The sequence below is a fragment of the Cupressus sempervirens genome, chromosome 5 (assembly GCF_028749045.1).
Source record: "Cupressus sempervirens isolate cs-2001-9-10 chromosome 5, ASM2874904v1, whole genome shotgun sequence".
In the NCBI taxonomy this organism is placed as follows: domain Eukaryota; kingdom Viridiplantae; phylum Streptophyta; class Pinopsida; order Cupressales; family Cupressaceae; genus Cupressus; species Cupressus sempervirens.
In genome coordinates, this window is record NC_143122.1 from 268,983,484 (window position 1) to 269,003,580 (window position 20,097).

The 20,097-nt window shown below is 38.4% G+C and overlaps 1 pseudogene; it reads right to left on the minus strand.

The window, feature by feature from the left end:
* LOC149555596 (uncharacterized) overlaps positions 1-7,175 on the minus strand; it is an 80,104-nt pseudogene extending 72,929 nt beyond the window's left edge.
* Between the last annotated feature and the right edge of the window lie 12,922 nt (positions 7,176-20,097).

Below are 20,097 nucleotides of genomic sequence, written 5' to 3' on the forward strand. Positions count from 1 at the left end.
AGATTAAGACTAACTCATTTGGCTTTTCAAAGGAAATGTAGGTTTTCATTTTGGTACTTGAATATTAAAGGAATTTTAATGAACATATTGAACTAATATAACATAGTACAATAGTGAAAAGTTAAAAATCATCTTTTAAAATACAAGGTTAAAGGTATTGCTTGGCAGGCATTCAATATTAATAATTTTGATGAATTAAGGATTCTGATAGTAAAGGAATAAAATAATTATTATGACATATACCTTTTTTAGTATTGTAGGAAATAGTTCAAATAATTAAAAGAAAAAGTAATAACTATTTTTTTCCAAGGATCCATTACTTAAAAAGATGTACGCAGTTCTGTAACTAACCAATCTGATTGTTAAGTCAAGAAGGCAGGGTTGAGCGCTTAGCTTAGTAATAGAAGGGTTTAAATTACAATGGCTGGAATGGCTCAACTTAATTGGTCTTAGTGAAATTTCAGAATCCCTGACGATTGTATTAATTTGTATTACAATATCCTCTTTTGTAATCATAAAATATGAAGCAATTTGACTGGGGTATACCCCTTTTATGGTGTAATAATAAAGGACTTTGGTCCTAGGTTAGACTGGAGGTTTTCTTCTCCGTTCTTTCCTACCGGTACCTGTTTGAACAGAGAAACACTATTGTAAATTATCAAATTTTATTAATAAAGATAATCAAGGCCTTGGTTGTTTACCGATATATATATATATATATATATATATATATATATATATATATATATATATATATATATAATTCCAATAATTATGATTGTTTACTCTATTTATACTTTAGATTTTTTTATTCTATTGTAATTTCTTGTAAGAAAAAATAAATCTCTAGATCTTATGTGCAACTTATTAATATATTGGTTATGGTGATCGGGTGCAGGCTAAATAACTCCTCTAGTAAAGGTTGATTAGTTATCAAGAAATAAAACAAAAGAAAGAGTGTGAGAATAAACAACATGTTGGAGATATATTACATGTCTTATTCATTATAAATGAAAATTTAATAGCAATAAAGTCCCAGGGTGGATTAGTATGTTGGTGTAGAGACCTAAAATTGACTCTTCCTTCATTTCCTTAATATGTATAAAAATTAGTGATATATTTGCATGAATATTGTCAAATATAGAATTTGTTGTCTATATATATATCTAGATCACTTACATATTTATCTTATGTGATTGCAGATCCATTCTAGCTTCTAAGATTTTGACTCAATAAAAAAAATTAATGGTAAATTTGACATATGTTTTGAGCCTAAATTAAATATAGTGTGGTTGGAAGTTTGTCAATAAGAGGAATATACCTCAATTTAAATTGAGTAGGATTTAATTTCTAAGATTTTCCTCTAAAAAGATCAATGGTGTTAGTAGTGTTGTCTATGTTTTGAATTTATGTAAACATTGTGTGGTTAGAAGCTTGCTAATAATTGACAATATGTTGTTATTTCATTGAACTCTTGTAACGTCATGTCAATGATATTTAAATATGATCATAGATAATAAATAAATATGAAAGAAGCATTCTAGAGATTATGAAAATCTTTGAATATTATGATTCAAATTTTAAAATTAAATGCATTAGTGTTAACATCATAAAAATCTTCATAACCTTAAAATCTCCTAAAACATAAAAATAAAAATAAATAAATAAAATCCACTCATGAAATAGGACAAATCAAAATATGTATATAAACTCATAAAAAATTAAATTGACTATATTTGCATTTCCTTATATTGTTTTATTAGTTTGTATAAAAATAAAACTTTATGACAATTATAGTATGTCATGGACTTCAATTGCCCCTCTCCAAATCTTAAACTTTTTAAAAAATCGTAGAAGTCCATCGTCCTCATTACTATTTGAAGTACAAGACATGATTTGTTTTCATATACAACACACTATTTTGTGATTTCATGTAACGATAAATCGCCTCAATTCACATGCAATCAGATCAATAAACTAGCATCTTATTAATCAAGTTTGCATCTTCGAGCAACTCTATTTCATTCTCTCTCTGAGCTCAACTTTGTCACTAAATTATTCTACTTAATGCCTATCAGTGCTCAATTATGTTAGTAAAATATATGTAACTAATATTTAGATCCTACTTAAAAGGGAACGGCTTAAACATCATACACTAAGCTTAATTCCTAGACCAAAAGTGCTAAATAGTCAAAGTTGACTTTTTTTTTCGAGCTTAATTTTTCCCTTAGTGTGTGATGTTTAAGGGTGGCCACTTCAAATGACTATGAGTGTCCCTATAAGAATTCCTCAACGGGTGAGGAAGCATGTCAAAGAAAAAGCATTAGAGATCTGTGACAAGTTGCCAATGATGCCATAAGTTATATAAGCCCATATATCAATTCTAAGTTTCAATGCTACAACTGCTCAAATTTAAGTGCTACAATTGTGATAGTTTGACAATGGTTTCAGGAGGATACTTTGTTAGATTGTGGTGACTGATCAGGAAAGTACTGTACATGGTAGCCGACATATGGCCGACATGTTATAACCCTAAAGCAGTTTAATACTTGTATAAAAAGGGCTTAGGGTTGGGTATTTTTATATGTGGTGATACGAAATTGGTTCTTGCGGCGGTATTGAGCTGTAAGGGATTACGGATTGTAATCAGGTTGTAATCACTGGATTGTAATAAGATCGGACTTGCTGTTTGGTGGACGTAGCCCAGGGTTTGGGTGAACCACGTTAAATCTTGGTGCCTTGTGTTCATTTTTTGTGTGTTTTATTATTTTTTGTTATTGGTTATATTTGCATGTAGTTTTTATTTCTGTCCATGGTTTATCCTAACATACTTAAGCTTTCACACTATCTAATATTCAAAGAGCTGCATTGCGTTGATGTTAAGATCTCTCACCCTTCTAAGTCCAAATTCTGCAGCTAAGGTTGCCAATGCTATTCAGGAGGATGTCCAAGTTCTCACACCTTCTTAAGTCCAAGTTCCAAAGCTGGGACAAGTTGCCAATGCTATTAGGGAGGTTGTCTAAGTACTCACACCTTCTTGAGTCCAAGTTTCGAAGTTGGGACAAGTTGCCAATGCTATCAGGTAGGCTTCTTAAGCTCTAATGCCCTTTTAAGTCAAAGTTTTGAAGTTGGGACAAGTTGCCAATGCTATTAGGGAGGCTGTCTAAGTTCTCACACCTTCTTAAGTCCAATTTCTGAAGCTGGGACAAGTTGCCAATGCTATCAGGGAGGCTTCTTAAGTCCAAGTTCCGAAGTTGGGACAAGTTGCCAGTGCTATCAGGGAAGCTTCTTAAGCTCTCACACCTCCTTAAGTCCAAGTTCCAAAGCTGGGACAAGTTGCCAATGCTATCAGGGAGGTTGCCTAAGTACTCACACCTTCTTGAGTCCAAGTTCCGAAGTTGGGACAAGTTGCCAATGCTATCAGGTAGGCTTCTTAAGCTCTAACGCCCTTTTAAGTCAAAGTTTTGAAGCTGGGACAAGTTGCCAATGCTATTAGGGAGGCTATCTAAGTTCTCACACCTTCTTAAGTCCAATTTCTGAAGCTGGGACAAGTTGCCAATGCTATCAGGGAGGCTTCTTAAGTCCAAGTTTCGAAGTTGGGACAAGTTGCCAGTGCTATTAGGGAGGCTTCTTAAGCTCTCGCACCTCCTTAAGTCCAAGTTCCAAAGCTGGGACAAGTTGCCAATGTTATCAGGGAGGTTGTCTAAGTACTCACACCTTCTTGAGTCCAAGTTCTGAAGTTGGGACAAGTTGCCAATGCTATCAGGTAGGCTTCTTAAGCTCTAACGCCCTTTTAAGTCAAAGTTTTGAAGCTGGGACAAGTTGCCAATGCTATTAGGGAGGCTGTCTAAGTTCTCACACCTTCTTAAGTCCAATTTCTGAAGCTGGGACAAGTTGCCAATGCTATCAGGGAGGCTTCTTAAGTCCAAGTTCCGAAGTTGGGACAAGTTGCCAGTGCTATCAGGGAGGCTTCTTAAGCTCTCACACCTCCTTAAGTCCAAGTTCCAAAGCTGGGACAAGTCGCCAGTGCTATCAGGGAGGCTTCTTAAGCTCTCACACCCGTACAAGTCCAAATTCTACAGCTGTGACAGGTTTCCAATACTATCAGGGAGGCTTCTTAATCTCCTACATCTTGAAATGTGCAAACTATGTAGCTGTGACAGGTTGCCAATGCTATCAGGGAGGTTGCTTAACCTCCCACACTCTGACAAGTTCAAATCATGCAGCTGTAACAGGTTGCCAATGCTAGTTACAGCTTGCCAATGCTATCAGGGAGGCTTCTTAAGCTCCCACACCTTGACAAGTACAAATCATGCAGATGTGACAGGTTACCAATGCTATCAGAAAGGCTATTTAAGTTGTCACAGTCTGCCAAGTATAATCTCTGCAGCTGGGACAAATTGCCAATGCTATCAAGGAGGAGCAGAGGAAGTGGAATCGAAGTAATGGGTGGAGATGAGGAAAAGCTAAGTGAAATCGGGGGATAGACAGAAAGGCTATCCAACTTAAAGCAACCATTTAGTTGAAGAACCTTACATTGCCAAATGTTATCCACAATTCTAGAGTGACGCAGTTTCTTGACTGTTAAATTCTTCACAATTTCAAAGGTGCAATTTGTCAACCTTAACCATTTCAAACTTAGGGGAAGCACGAATAGCGCGTCTCTTGACATGCATTCAATGGTCAGATTCTCCAAATGGAGATAGTGAAGCCCATCTGTATAAAGCATTTCAAGACTTTGTGGATTCCCTCTGATGATCTGAAGTCCGGATAAATTGTTGGATATGGTGCCCAAATGGGTAGGCTTCCACTTGCGGGTTCCCTGTCTTTCTTTCTCAGCAATAATTTGCCCCATATCTCGCAAATGGTCGCGCATCTGGAATAATCCATCATCATCAATCTTTATCAATAATTTCAGGGATAGATTAGAAACAGCAGTGTGTGTGCCTTCTTGTACAAAGATTCCCAAAAAACAATGGGCACTGTTTTATCTTCTCCAATAAAGAAGCAAGCAATGTCTATAAATATCTCCTTTTCTTCATCAGTGAGGGCATTGTAGCTAATATAAAGTATTTCATAAATTTCAGAGTTGTGAATTATGTCATGAAGAGCTTCCTTCCAGCAATCTTTGTCATCCTTCTTGTCATACAGTAAGGATCCAATCACTTCCAATGAAAGAGGATGCCCCTTACAAGCTTCTACTATTCTTCTTGACAGATCTTCGTAGCCTAGACTTGGAGATACTCTGAGAAATGCATGCCAACTAAATAACTGGAGACTTTCTTTAATCTCCAATCCACTCAGCTCGTGGATGCATTGGGCTGGAATCCCACCTACATTGAAGATATGTTTGTCTCTAGAAGTTATGATAACTCTGCTAGCACAGTCCAACCAATCCCCAACCAGAGCATCCAATTGTTTAACAGAGTCAACATCATCTAGAACAAGCAACACGCGTCTTCCTCCCAAACGGTCTCTCGCAGAGTAATGCCCTCATCAACACTGTCCACTTCTTTATCATATTTGGCTAAATCTCTGAGAATCTTTTTCTGCAATTTGGTGAGGCCTGAGGTCTCTGCATCAGTGGTGCGAATATTAGAAACAAAAGAAGACGCTTCGAAATCTACACAGAGTTGATTGTACACGGCCTTGGCAACTGTGGTCTTGCCAATACCCCCAAGACCCCATATTCCAATTTTAGTTACATCATCCACTACTTTGAGATATAATTTCTGAATAAGAACATTCTTGACGTTCTCCAATCCCACTGGATGCTTGGCAACTGCTAATGGCACTCTGTCTAAAGAGGTCATTCACCACCCTCTTTATCATCCGAGCTTCGAAGCTGCAACGGTCAAAGGAGATCAGGTCAAAACTAATAAAATATAAAATAAAGTCAATGGTTCTTAGTCTATTGATGAAATTGGAAGGCTAGAGAGATTAAGTCTTCTTCAATATAAGATTGGAATATCCAAATAATAAAAAGTGAGGTTGGTATATGTCTTGAATGAATAATCATTAGTTTTGTATAACTTTTATGATTAAAAATGTTCTAGGTATAAGACCCCATTTGTTTTGCCAATCAAATAATTCTTAATTAATTTCACTGATTTATAATGTAAGAACTCTCTATCTTACTATATAAAATATTAATTTTTCTATGTGTTTTCTAAAATCACTAGATATTTTCTTAAACTATATAAACTTCATAATTCTTAGTCAAACATAATTGATTAAATAGATACACATCTGTCCTCCCTCAGTCAACAGCCATGAAATAAAATAAGCAAAAATTATCTTAACTCATTTAAACATAATTAACTAATTGAATACATATGCATTTTCCATTGTTCAGCTGCCATGAAATAACAAACCAAAATAATTAGATTATTATATAGTCAAACGGATCAAAATTATGTAACATCAAAATGTTAGAGTATTATATACTCGTTTCCTTCATTTAATTGCAGTCCAACTCCCTTCCCTAACGTTCATCCAGCGGCAATTGGGAAATGGTTTTATCTCCAGGAATACAAGCCCAATGAAACTAAGGTCCATCACCAACATTGGTCTATAGTGTTTTGATGTTTAGTTAAACTTTAGAAGTAAGAAGTCTCAAATTCCACCAAATAAAATGTCACAAAAACTGAGGTTGATATCTTACCCGTTTGTGATATCCATGGGCCAGCCAGAGCGTTTACAGATCTCCAGAAGCGCATTCTTCCACCGCTCAATCTCCTCCTTTTCGTATCGATTTGAATGGCCGCGATGCGTTTGAAATGCCGGGCAATAAGGACTGTCCTCCTTTTCTGGATATCTAACTTGAGTTGACTTCATATGATAAAACAGAGGAATGATCAAGCCAGGTGTCCTCAGCAGCCTCTCTGAGACACCAAGTTGAGTCTGCATAGCCTCTGGAAAATATAGGAATTCGGATGGCACTGCTCTCTATTGCTTTCTCCAAACTCAAGTCAATGCTTTCTCCCTTTTCCAATAGCAACGGAGAGGGCCTCGAATAGATGGTCAACAAGAGTCTTCCTCACATCTGGTCCCCTGAAACTCAGAAACACGTGGTACCTCTTGTCACTTAATTGGAAGGAAAGTTTAGTAGAGTGGGGCTCGTATCTGAGAAATGATTCTTCAGAAGGAGAAGCTGATGAGTGCGTGGATGCCATGGGGATTGTCGCTCAAATTAATCACAGAAATGATAAATGATAGAAAGCAATGGAAGAGGGTTTAGGGGAAGGTAAATTACAATGTATTTATAGGCCCAAAAAGAAGGGAGTGGGCGAAAAATAGAGAGATACGGAAATACGACGTGACCGGACGCGTAAATTGGGTGGACGACAGCCTGTGTTATGAACATTTCCTTTTATGCATATTTTCTGCACAAGTCGACCCATCATATCCGGTGATTTATGGTAAGGGCATGTGTAGAGGTTGAAGATTCGAAGACGACTAATTCCAACTGACGGTGAATTTCGTAGGCGGTGTCAATGACAGCGTAAGAGACGAATAATGGGCTATTAAATTCATTGGTTGGGAATCTATGATCAAACTTATTCTCATGAGACCTTTCCATGAAGTCCCTTTTGAATTCTTCAATGTTTGTGATGCTTGAATCAGCCACCCCTGACACCATGACTGAATGAGTGGGTGCATGCATAGCTTTATCTTCATGGTTAAAAACGAAGGCCCTCTAATGAGGTTGTCGTTATGCAAACAATCATTTAGTAAATGTTATCTAGGAGACACAGTGCTTTTTAAGAAAAGTTGTCAATTTTTGTGTTATCATTTACTAAATAACTGGTTATCATTTACTGAATAATTGACCTCTGTAATGATTCTCAGAAGATAATGCATTATTACGAGTGAAAATCAAAATAACTTTTCTCACTTCATCATCCACGAGATTAGGGTGACCTTGGTAGATATTGAAATCTAATTGTATGTATCCGTTTGGATTTCCTAGTGGTCTATTAAATTCTTACCCTCTTTTATTTCCACTTTTATTTGCACATTGCCCTCCTAAGGGATATGATTGACCTTGTACATGGAAACCTCCCAAGTTGATTGGTGATCTTAAGAAGAAGCTTTGAAGAGCAGAACATCAAAAGTGAAGTGTGAAGAGTTTGGTGAAAAAGTGATTACTTGAGGAGGTGCCAAGCTGATCAGTGATGAAGATGTCAATGGAGGCCAGTCAATGAACCAACAGATGAGCAAATGGAGATTTGAATTTGCAAAGTGAGTTGTACTTTACAGATCAAACCTACTATTACATTCTAACCATTGTATTGAACTGAAAATCCTTTAATCAAGGTTGACATAACCGTCATTTTTCAAATCTTTTAATCAAGGTTCAACATTATAATGGAATTATACAAATTCCTCTAACAAGGCCACTCCTAACAGCGTGATTAAATCCTTTAATAGGGTCACATTTAACAATGTGTTGTACAACCTTTAACAACGTAGGCTCTTAACCAAACTCTCTTTAGTTTAGTTCTCGATCTGGGTGGCACTCTTTATCTCCTTGCAATTAGTTTCCTTGGCTTGGCTCATCTTTCTCATTTTTCTCTTACCATTGATGACCTCAAACACAACCTTTCTCATCATCTCTTTCAACACTTTGCAAATAGATGAAACGACCACCCCCAATTCAAGACTAGTAACCGCAGTTTTGAACTATTTATGAAGCTTTTCAATTTTCTCATTTATTCTGGATCTAATCTATTATCACAGTCTTTCTTGAGGTCTTCCAAATTCCTCTACCTATTGGAAAGGGAGTTCATCATTTCTCCAACCTTATTTTTTTCACTCATCTTAATCCCTTCAACTTCTATAATGCCCAAGTCCACGACCACTTTTGTATCTTAAGGAAAGTGGGTTTCATCATTAGTTTCTTCTGCTTCTGCATCAAAATCAGCTTCATTAGAGGAGCAAAATCTAGCTTTCCCTAGTGTTTCCTCCACTTTCGTATCTTTCGCCTTGTTCTCCATTTAGGAATTGTGGGAGTCCTTGCTTTCTTCCTTATAACTTGTCCCTTTTTAAGTTTTTCAACCTTGTGGATCTTCTCTCCCTAGAGCTAGAGTTCCCCTTTTGCCTTTTGAAGTCTGTAGCTCTATCCTCCTCATTAGCATAATTTCCCTCCCCTTCATTTTTATCGATATCAATTATATCTTCCACCATTTTCCCCTTTTTAAGGGTACTAGTAGGGCTGGATTTTACAGAAGCATTTTTTCATTGCTTGGGGGCCTCAATCAAAAGGGATTGTTCCAAAGGTATATGTTTTTCCTTAGATTTATAGGGATGGGGGTTATCCAAAATTTGAAGCAACTCCATTTGGGACTTATCAGCACAAATTTCTTTGATAACCATAGAGGATTTAGGGGTTCTAGGGTTATCTATGGGTGTGAGACATCAACCAAAACCTAGGTGGTGAGCATAAACATGGTGATAAAGGACAAAAATGAGCCCTTGGTGAATAAGAGGGTTTTCTCCCATGACAATACTGTTGACCAGAGAGGAAAACATGAAGAATGACATATTAACATTTTCCCCATGTCTAAGCATATTAAGTAGTAGAAAAATGATAGCCATGATAGGTCATGTAACAACCTTCAAGAGTAAAATATTTTACTAACCAATAACAAATGGCACCAAAAGGGCTAGGGAGAGAGAGAGCTTATCATACCCATTTCTAGAACTCACACAAATAGGTTCTTTTGTTCCTTCAAATAACTTATGCCTACATTTAGTTTAGTCCAACCTACCTTTCCTTTCCACTTTAACGCCAACACATTCCTAGCATGTGGCTTCTCCAATCAGTTCTAGCATCACCACAAATTTGATGCTACCAATTTCCATCAGTCCTTTGTTCCAAGAATTAGCAAACTTAATAGAGAGAATAGTGTTGTGGCCTTTCATCACATGGATATACAAATGTAGACCTTCCTTAATAGAATACCCCTAAATTTCTTTATTCTGCTCCAACTCTTTATAGTTTATAGGTTCAACAAGTTTCAATGGGCCTCCCATGGTGTTCTCCTTCTCAAACAACTACTTACAATTCTCAGGACCCAAGTTCAGATTGACAATATTTTTCTTTGCAATATCACTCATCATGGCAACTTCCTTCGACAATTGAAGATTATGGATATTATTGAGGAACTTAGAGGGCATAGAAGGAAATTTCATTTCCAAATAAGGATGATGCAAAAAATAAAACGTTGGAGTTATTATGTCTAAAATCGTGTCATAAATCTTTCTCTCAATCCTTGCGCTGTATCGCTTCACATAGCTAGGTCCTTTTCTACCATCAATGTGAAAATGTAACAAATCATGATGGCATGCCATACGTATAGCCTTCATTGAGAAGAGAACTTTCCAACTCATCTCCATAAATACCTAACATCGGTATTATTAAGCACCTTGGGAAATAATAGGTGAAAATATGTATCTTTTATTGTTATTTTAATCCTTTGGTAATTAGTAAATCTAGATTCATAATGTGTTATGTGATTAGACCCATGAGCATGTCTGTGCATTTAGGATTCTCCATCTCTCGAGGAAGAGATCTAATTAAATGTTATTTTAATGGCTTCAAGTGATTTTTTTTTTGAAAAAAGGGGTAAAAATTTATTCAATCAAAGCCAAATTACAAAAGGCCTCAAGCCCAAACATCCAATACACAAACCCAAGATCAATTAAGTTCTATCCTTTTCCACTAATTGCTCAAAAGTCCCAACATAATCAACAGGAAGATCATCCCTACCTGAAATATCTCAACTAGCTCCTTTCTCCGATGCCCATTTTGCCAGGACATCAACGACTCCATTCCATTCCCTAGGAATATGACAAAAGGAGATCCAATCCAGAAAGCTACTCAAGTGAAGAATCTCTCTAACAATAGAGGCAATTTTCCAGTTAGAGTCATCCACACTCTGGTTATTTATCATATCCACAATGATCTGAGAATCTGATTCACAAACCATTTTCCTCCATCCTAGAGAGCAAGTCCGCTCCATAGCCAAGGCTTCCATCAGATTATTGGAATGAACTCCTTTGTGAATAGAGAACATGAAAATAAAATTGCCATTTGTATCTCTCCCAATCCCCCCCACACCAACCTGTCCAGGGTTCCCACAGGAGGAACCATTTGTGTTAATTTTAAGGATTGCATCTAGTGGAGGTCTCCATCTCCTGACCCTACAAACCTTTCTCTTGAGCGGCTAAGATCTCTTACCACTTATGCTTCCCAATCCTTTGTCCACCAATCCTAAATTCCTAACTATACTGAAGTCACCAGGATCCACAAGCTTAGTCATATCACATTTAACATAGATAGTCTCCTAAAGTCTACTTAAAATCAGTTGCCATATTTTAGTGACTCCCAAACTGGAGTTACAAAAAATTTGACGATTACGTTTTAGCCAAAGATTCCAAAGAATAAAAGTAGGTCCAACATCCCAAGCCACCTGGAGGAATGAAGTTTTTGCCAGGGGTTTGCCAAGGCTATCCCAAAATTCAAGAAGAGATTCAACATGAATGCATCCATGACACCAAACCTCCCACCACTTATGCTAGATTTCTCTAGAGAGAGGGCATAAGAAGAATAAATGAGAAACATCCTCTCCATTCAACATATAGAGGAAACAGAAAGAAGGACCCTGAAACCCTCTTCTTTGGAGATTATCCCAAGTAAGACACTTCTTTTGAGCAACCAACCATAGAAAAAAATTACATTTCGGCCAAGAGGATTTATTCCAAACCTTCTTCCACGAGAAAACCTCATGAACTTCATTACATTGATTATCTAGTTGAGCATAGCCTTGGGCCACACTAAACTTTCCTTTAGGGCAGGGACCCCAAGCAAGGATGTCTTTGTCCTTAGAGGAACTGCACAACCTAACAGAGAGAAGATTAGCCAGCTCAACTCGAATCTTTGAGGAGCCCCCTAGGGGCCATTCATGTGGATCCTTCCAACTAGCCACATCCATCAATCCACACCATTTAATAGTCTTGAAGTGAGCTACCTTGGTCCATCCTACAATAGAAAAAATCTAACATAGAGGCTGGAGGTGGGGGTATCTGGAGAGAATGGGAGGATGGCCATCCCAAGAGTCCTGCCAGAATAACACACTTGACCCCTCATTACATATCCAGAAAAGGCCTTCCTTGATAAGAGGAGCACCCCTTTTAAGAGTGTCCCAAATAAAGGAACCTTTTCCATCTAGCGCTAGCTTAGGAATATCCTGATACTCCGCTCCTGAGAAGTACTTTTGGGCTAGAATCTTAGCCCAATCCCAATCTTGATTCGTGCACCACCTCTAGTATAACTTTGCCACTAGAGCCTTGACGCCAAGAGCCATACATTTAAGGCCTAGTCTCCCAGCAAACTTAGGCAAGAAAATAGTGTCCAATTTGACTAAGCTCCATTTAGAAGAGAGGAGATTGCTTGACCAAAGGAATTTTCATGACAAAGCATCAAAATCTTTCATAACTCTAATGGGAGGAGTTTGCATCAAACACCTATACATGGGAAGAGCCTAAACCATAGTCTTGAGGAGGATAACTCTTCCAGTAGAAGAGAGCCACCTATGAGTCCAGCGACTCGCCCTGCTACAAAATTTTTCCAAAAGACCTTGCCAATATTCTCTCAGCTAAGTCCCCAGAGCTAATGGTACTCCAAGATAGATCAAAGGAAGAGATCCAACTTGAAACCTGAGAATCCTAGCAATCCTAAGTTGAATCGATTGAGGAGTATTAAAGAAATAAATAGAGATTTACCTTCATTAATTTTCTATCCAGAAGCTTTTAAAATAAGTATCCAAAATCATTCTAAAGTTATTCCCTCATTAATAGTAGCCAAGCCCATTAGTAGAGTATCATCCACAAATCGAAGGTGCGTGTATGCTGGAATATCATTGTGCCACTTCCACCCTTGAACAAGCCCCTGTTCTGCTTGAAATTTTATAAATCTCCCCAAGTCCTCTGCCATAATGATAAAGAGATATGGAGAGATAGGATCCCCCTATCGAAGTCCTCGAGAAGTAGAGAATAGATTAGTGGGTTCTCCATTAATAAGAACCCAAAAGGATGGGGAAGTCACACAACTGAGAACCCAATCCACCTATTCCATATCAAATCTGAAAGCGAGAAGCACACGACCTAGGAACTCCCAACTAACCCAGTCATAAGCTTTTTCTAAATCCAGCTTAATAAATATAGCCTTTTCCTTGGATGTGGCCATAGAGTGAATAGCCTTTGAAGCAATAACCACCCAATCAAGAACATGTCTACCACCAACAAAACCTCCCTATTCCTTAGAAATCAAAGTGGCAAGAAAAGGCTTGAGCCTTTCAGCAATTAATTTTGTGATAATTTTGTACATGACATTACATAAAGAAATAGGTCTGAACTTATCCAAACTATTAGCCCCATCAATCTTGGGAATGAGAGCCAAGAAAGTAGCATTCAAAGACTTGAGCATTTGTTTATTTTGATATGATTCTTGGACTACTTCTAGAAGATCAAATTTAATAATCTCTCAAAATTCTTGGAAAAATTCAATGGGAAAGCCATTTAGGCCTAGGGCTTTACCTTTCTTCATACCAAATACCACCTTCTCTAGTTCTTCCAGCACAATAGGCCTTAGCAGATCCCTATTCATATTGCTAGACACAAGATGAAGAATGCAATCTAAAATAGCCCTTGTCTCCACCAAAGAACTAGGTTCCTCGTTAGAGAAGAGTTGAGAAAAGTATCTAGTGGCCTCTAGAGAAATCGCCTCTTTGGAAAAGAGTTAATCTCTAGAAGTAGAAACTAGAGAAGTGATAGAATTTCTAGACCTATGAGCTTTAACTATGTTGTGGAAGAAAGTAGTGTTTCTATCTCCCTCCTGCAACCAGTCCACCTGGGACTTTTGCTTCCAAAATATTTCCTCCCAAAGCTCCCATTCCTCAACCTCCCTCAAAATTGAGGACTCTTCAGACATTAAATCTGGAGTCATTCCTTGGTCCCTAATTTGGCGAGTGACACTATCCAACCTGGTATGGGCCTCTCTCAAATTCTTTTGAAGGTTCCTAAGGCACTGTTTATTCCATTATTTCAGCCTGAATTTCACATCCTAAAGCCTCTTCTCAAAGGTGTACATGGAAGTACTATGAGGAGGCCTACCCTCATACCACTAGGCTACCGTAAGATCTTGCAGGGAGGGATCCCTCAACCACATCAGCTAAAACTTGGAAGAGGGATTCTTAGAAGTCTTGAAAGGAGTGACAGAGAGCTTAATATGCCAGTGGTCCCCTCTAATCAAGAATTTCTAATCTAGTAGACCATCTAATATCCATCCAAAAACAAGAAACTAGGAACCTATCAAGCCTTTATGAAATAGACTCCATCCCACTCCTTCTATTATTCTAGGTGAATATACTAGAACCAAGTTTAACATCAATAAGATTCAAAGAACCAATATTATCTCTAAACATACTAGAAGAAGGGCCCAATCAAGAAGTCCTGCCCCTCTTTTCCTCTAAATTAGTAACAACATTAAAATCTCTAGCCACAATCCAAGGAAGGAAAGGATCCAAGGATTGGACAAATATAATATGTGACCACGTAAGAGATTTACCTACCAAATCACTAGGAGCATAAATATTGGAGAACAAGCACCTCTCAAAGTGAGAAGCCATAAAAGAGATGGAAGACCTACTCGAAATCCACCATAGGGGAGTCACCTTCTTAGGATTCTAGAGACAAGCAAGACCACCCGAGCTCCCTTGATCACCCACTCCCTGCTAGCTACCATGGGGCCATAAATTTGGCCCATAGCTATCTAATTCATCAACTGTAACCTTAGTTTCCTGAATGAAAAAAACATCTAGAGAATGAGAGTCTATCAATCTATGAATAGCCTTTTGTCTAGGGATGTTGTTCAACCCCCTCACATTCCACAAAAGAATAATCATTTAGAAGATTGCAAGAAGTGGGAGTCAACGGGCTTCACAAACCCCGCCTCAACCAAAGTCTCTCCCATCATCTTAACCTTCTCCTAATCTGTCTTCCTTCCACTCTAAGAAAACTTCTCTAAGGTCCCTTTTTTAAAGGGCTTTTGCTGTAAGCCTAAAGTGGAAGCAACTTTAGAGCCTTTTGTGTTGTCAGGCATCCCTTTCTTGCTAGGAAGGGTAGAAGCTATGATATTTGGGGCGTCACAGGGATGAGACCCACTAGGAATATCACAACTTTTCTCCTGAACCAATCCATCTAAACAAACTGGCTGACCTAGTTCTTCCTTAGGAACCTAGGCTAGATTCTCGACCTCCTCCAATAGGGGTCTTAGAAAAGAACCATCACCCGGGGATATCTCAACTAGTATACCTTACTCCTGTACCAAATTCTCCAAAACATTAAACCTGTTAAAAGTGCCATCACTTTGTCTATCCATCCAAGTTCTCTTCTACCCCTTTCCTTTATTACACAGCTTCATTAGGATAAAACCCTCCTTGTCCCCAGAGGGACCTTCTGGCATAGGGGCCTTACCCTTGTCCTCCTTAGGGGTCGGCATAGTGGATGTCAATGATTGAGAAAATTTATTCTGGGGGCATTTGCATTGTAAGTACCCGTACTCACGGAAAATCCTACATCTAAAGGGTAAAGTCTCATAGTCCAATTGTTGAATCCATGAAGAAGGGACCAAGAAAATTTCTATAGAGTTAGGCAGAGGATTATTAAGATCAACCTCTACACAAATTCGTGCATATGAAATTACCTTTTGGTCTTGGGTTTGTGTGGCTGACCCAACTGGTTTCCCGAGTAGAAGTGATATCGAATGAAAAATATCCTCCCTGTAAAATTCTAGAGGCAGTTGTGGAAGCCAAACCCACACTGGGACATGAGATGGGATCTCCTTAGCAAAGTTGAATCCGATGTGCTAGGGTTTGATGAAAAGCCCAACCTAGCTAAAGAAGTATGGGCCCCCTTTGAATACCTTGCTCCTGTCTGATATATTTGAGAAAATAACCATAAAATAGTTTTTGGCCGCTAGAAGAATTTCCATAACCCCTTCCAAGCTCCAAATCTAATGTGCCCATGATTCCAACATAGGGAGAGAAAGTCGGAGACCCAAAAACTTACAGATGAGTGCATGCTTGCCCCAGTACTCCACATCCTCTAAAATTTGCTCTGGTTGAATAACCAACACTGGTTGATCATTAGATCGTTCCAAACACCCATCCATCTTCTTAATACGAAAACAACCCTTCAACAATGAAGTGTTCACCCAAGATGGGGGATTGTCAGTCTAGCCTTCAACCCCTCCCCGCATCAAAATAGAGGGATCAACCATCACCAAATCATCAAATAATATCTAAGATGCAGGGATCTCCAACTGCCCCATGTTTAGATTCAAAGACCCTATCTCCAAGCCAAAATCTTTTACCTACAAACACCCTCACCCTACTGTATACCCCACACTGCCACAAATTGAAGGCCCTACACTCCCCATCTAGCCCCAGTTGGCCCCAACCCCAAACAGCCACACAAAAAACTCCCCCACAACTCCACACACACCCCCGACGTTGCCTACAGAAATAACACCCCGCCAATCAGCTTCAAGAGATTTTAATTATTCCATTTAATCTTTAATTTAATTACCAGCTATTTGGTTGTAGTTTTAATCCCAAGCAATTGGATTGCCAAATTTATGAGGTTAAGGGAGCTAATTAGATTGTTTTATTTAATTAATCTAATTTATGTCACTTGAGGAAAGTGCATATATTGGTTAAAATGTGGGTTTAAACTCACTTCTCACAATTTGGAACACAAGAAATTGGAGCAAATCCTCCAAACCCCAATGTGCATTTCTGGTGTTTTTCTCATTGGGTGAGATGTGATCATGGTTTTTCCATGAGGATAGGTGCATTGGATTCGGATTGGGAAACTCTTCCCTTGCCAAAATTTTTGTCAACGTATGTGCTCTAATTATTTTATAGCACCATTCTCTATTTTGGCTGTGAGGTAGGGCTTTTTCATTTAAATAGTTTTGGCCTGTTTTAGCTTTTGTTTTCAATTGATTTATAGTTGGAGGTTGAGAACTAGTGTCCCCCTCTATAGTCGTATGTTTATTTGGCTCGACTGGGTGTGTGTGAGCATATGAGGGTTTTTGACTTTGTAATTTGTAAGTTTTAAGCCGTTATGCTGGTCATTTTTGCATACAAGCTTGGAACCTGATTTTTATTGGATTTTTGGTTGTTTTGTAACCATTAGGATAATGGGTTTTAATGTTGTTGAGATTCCTCAACCTTTAGTTTTGAGAAATTTTTGCATCACCTCATTTTGTGTGCCACCCAATTTTCTCGAGTATTTCTTGGTTCTAATTTTGGGTCGTTGATTTGGAATGAACACTAAGTTTTCAAATTTACCATGGTTTTATTGTGTTTGCATTGGGATTTATGGAGAATCCATACTCTCAGATATAGGTTGGTTGAGTGAATTGTTGTATTTGTTTGATTGTTGCATTCCTCATATCCAACCCTTGCATTGGTTACTTGATTATTTCATGTAGTTAGTTGTGCCCACACATGAGCACACGCACGTGTATTTGACAAGATCTTGTGAGACCCAAGCTCTCAGATATAGGCTGGTTGAGGGATTGTTCATTTGGGGTTGGGTTGGGAACTTGCATTGCCTTTGGGGACTCATCATGTGATGAGCATGGGTATATAGGGTAGACATTTGGAGTGGCTTCTCTTGTATATCTTGGTGTATATTCTAACAACATAGCATGAAGAAGTTCTAACAAGTGATAACTAAATTAATAAACGGGTACTAAAACTTAATATCAGATAAGTGAACACCTGAGCAATTAATTCAAGGGTGTGGCCTTTACAGTTAATCTAAGGGCATGGTGTGATGGTTACCTAAGGGTTTTTTCTACATTGATGTGATGGTTTCCTAAGGGATTCATTCTGCACCAAATATAGCTTGGGCTTTCTAGTGACAAGCGACTTACACTCCACTAGAGTTCTTACATAGTTATCCAATAGAGGTTCTAACCAATGACCTGATGTACTGTATTGTCTTCATGTTCTTGATTGGTGTGTGTGTTAGCCATGGGTGATTATCCTCTATGATTGTGTCTTGGTCATTATCTCCATTGTCACAGGGCTGGGTTTTTGTAATGGGCACCCTGGTAATGCCCAAGAAATGTTCTGATGCCACTGTAATGGGAACCCTGGAAATGCCCAAAAAATGCTTTGATACCACTGTAATGGGCACCCTAGAAATGCCCAAAAATTGAACCAACTACTGAAAGACATTTTAATGTCTTTGCATAGGTTTCAATCCACATAACATGAGCAAGAAGGAATTTATGCAAATTGAAGATTGAACTACTACTGAAAATAATATTAGTTCTCAAAATGATAAAATCAAATACATAGCAATGTATTCCAAAGGCCAAACCCCAAGGGAATGACATCTAGAATGTTAGAAGAGAGGATGAACGTCCTCTAATGCCAAGACCAAATCTTTAACCCACCTCCAAGCTTTTATCAAATGCAATTCACAATAATCTGATGCTCAACAATGACTCTCCCATCTCTATTTATACTTTTCCTACACCCTTCTAGAAGGATACCAAATATTAATTAATTGCAAGTGCTAGAAGCTTCCCCCTTCCAATAATTAATGCACTCTCTTGAAACTCCTCCCTTGCAATACAATAATTAATTGTGCTTCTAGAAAATTAAATTACTAGAGGCTTCCCCCTTTTCAATAATTAATACACACTCTAGAAGCTTCCCTCTCGTTTAATATAATAATTAATTAAATATAAAGTCACCTTTTAATTTTTAATTTATTTAATGACTTTATAAGAAATTAATTTAATTTCCTCTTATGCTCCACTTAGCCTTTGGAGAACGTGAAGGCTAAGAACTCCACTTAGTTTCTAAAAAATGGGGACATTATAGTTACCCCTTGCAGCACCGACGATCTCCCAAGGTAGGACAATCTCGGACTACGCCTGTCTCCAATGTTCCAAGCCTAACACCTGCACACACCTAGTCAACACAATCACAATATAAACTTGCACAGTGGAAAATGACTCAACACAATTTGAACACAGTATCTTGGGGTAACAAGTAGCTTTATTGATTTGAAGAAATGGCCCCTGGCCCGGTCTACATCAATTTCAACTATGTTTTTTATCACTACCTGAGTACTTCCCAAGCACTCTATACAAGTCCCCACCCCTAGATGTGCATCCACTCTCATAACATTGGCACACTCCACATGCACCTCACCTCCTTGGCTGTTGCTCCTCACGTAGACTCCACACCCCCAACACCCTGTGTTGTTGGAACTTGTCAAGGTGACCTTGGCTCAGATTGAACTTGATCGACTTACATGGATAAGACCCAAGTCCCCACCCTTTGACGGGGGACTCCAAGTCACACTTCACTACTCACCCTACACTAATACTACACTACTCCTCTTCACTACTTTGTACTCTCTGAACTCTCTAAAATCTAAATGTTGTTGTGTGCCTCCTTGGATTTCTCCACCATGACACTTCACCTTGTGAATAAGAACAATCACTATAGAACGCTCATCTTTAAACACTTGGGTTACTCTTATTCACCCATATTAGTAATTAGTGCAATGTTGACTCTACATGAGAAATCAACCATACAGCTGGAAACTCCCTTAAGACCTTCGTCTCAACCCAGAAGCAGCCCTTCCCCTTATGTGAATCAACCACCCCTTACATCCTCCCCCACTCTAAAATAGATGATGCCCCTAACACTAGCAACACTGCCCATACAATGCTGTGAAGGTACCCAACTGCAAGCTGGATGATTAAAGAGGTAGGTTGGAGTCCCTATTTAAGGACTCCAAAACCTTGTCTTCATACTTCCACATGTTCTCAACTCACTCCCAAGTCGCTTCCACCCTATTCTAGCCCTGCCAATGAACTAAGAATTCCCTCCACGTTTTGTTCCCATATCCCTGATCTTTAACAACAATCACCTCCTCCACCTCCAACCCTGGTCTATCCTTGACAAACATTGGTCCTCAAGTTGGAACATTCTTGTT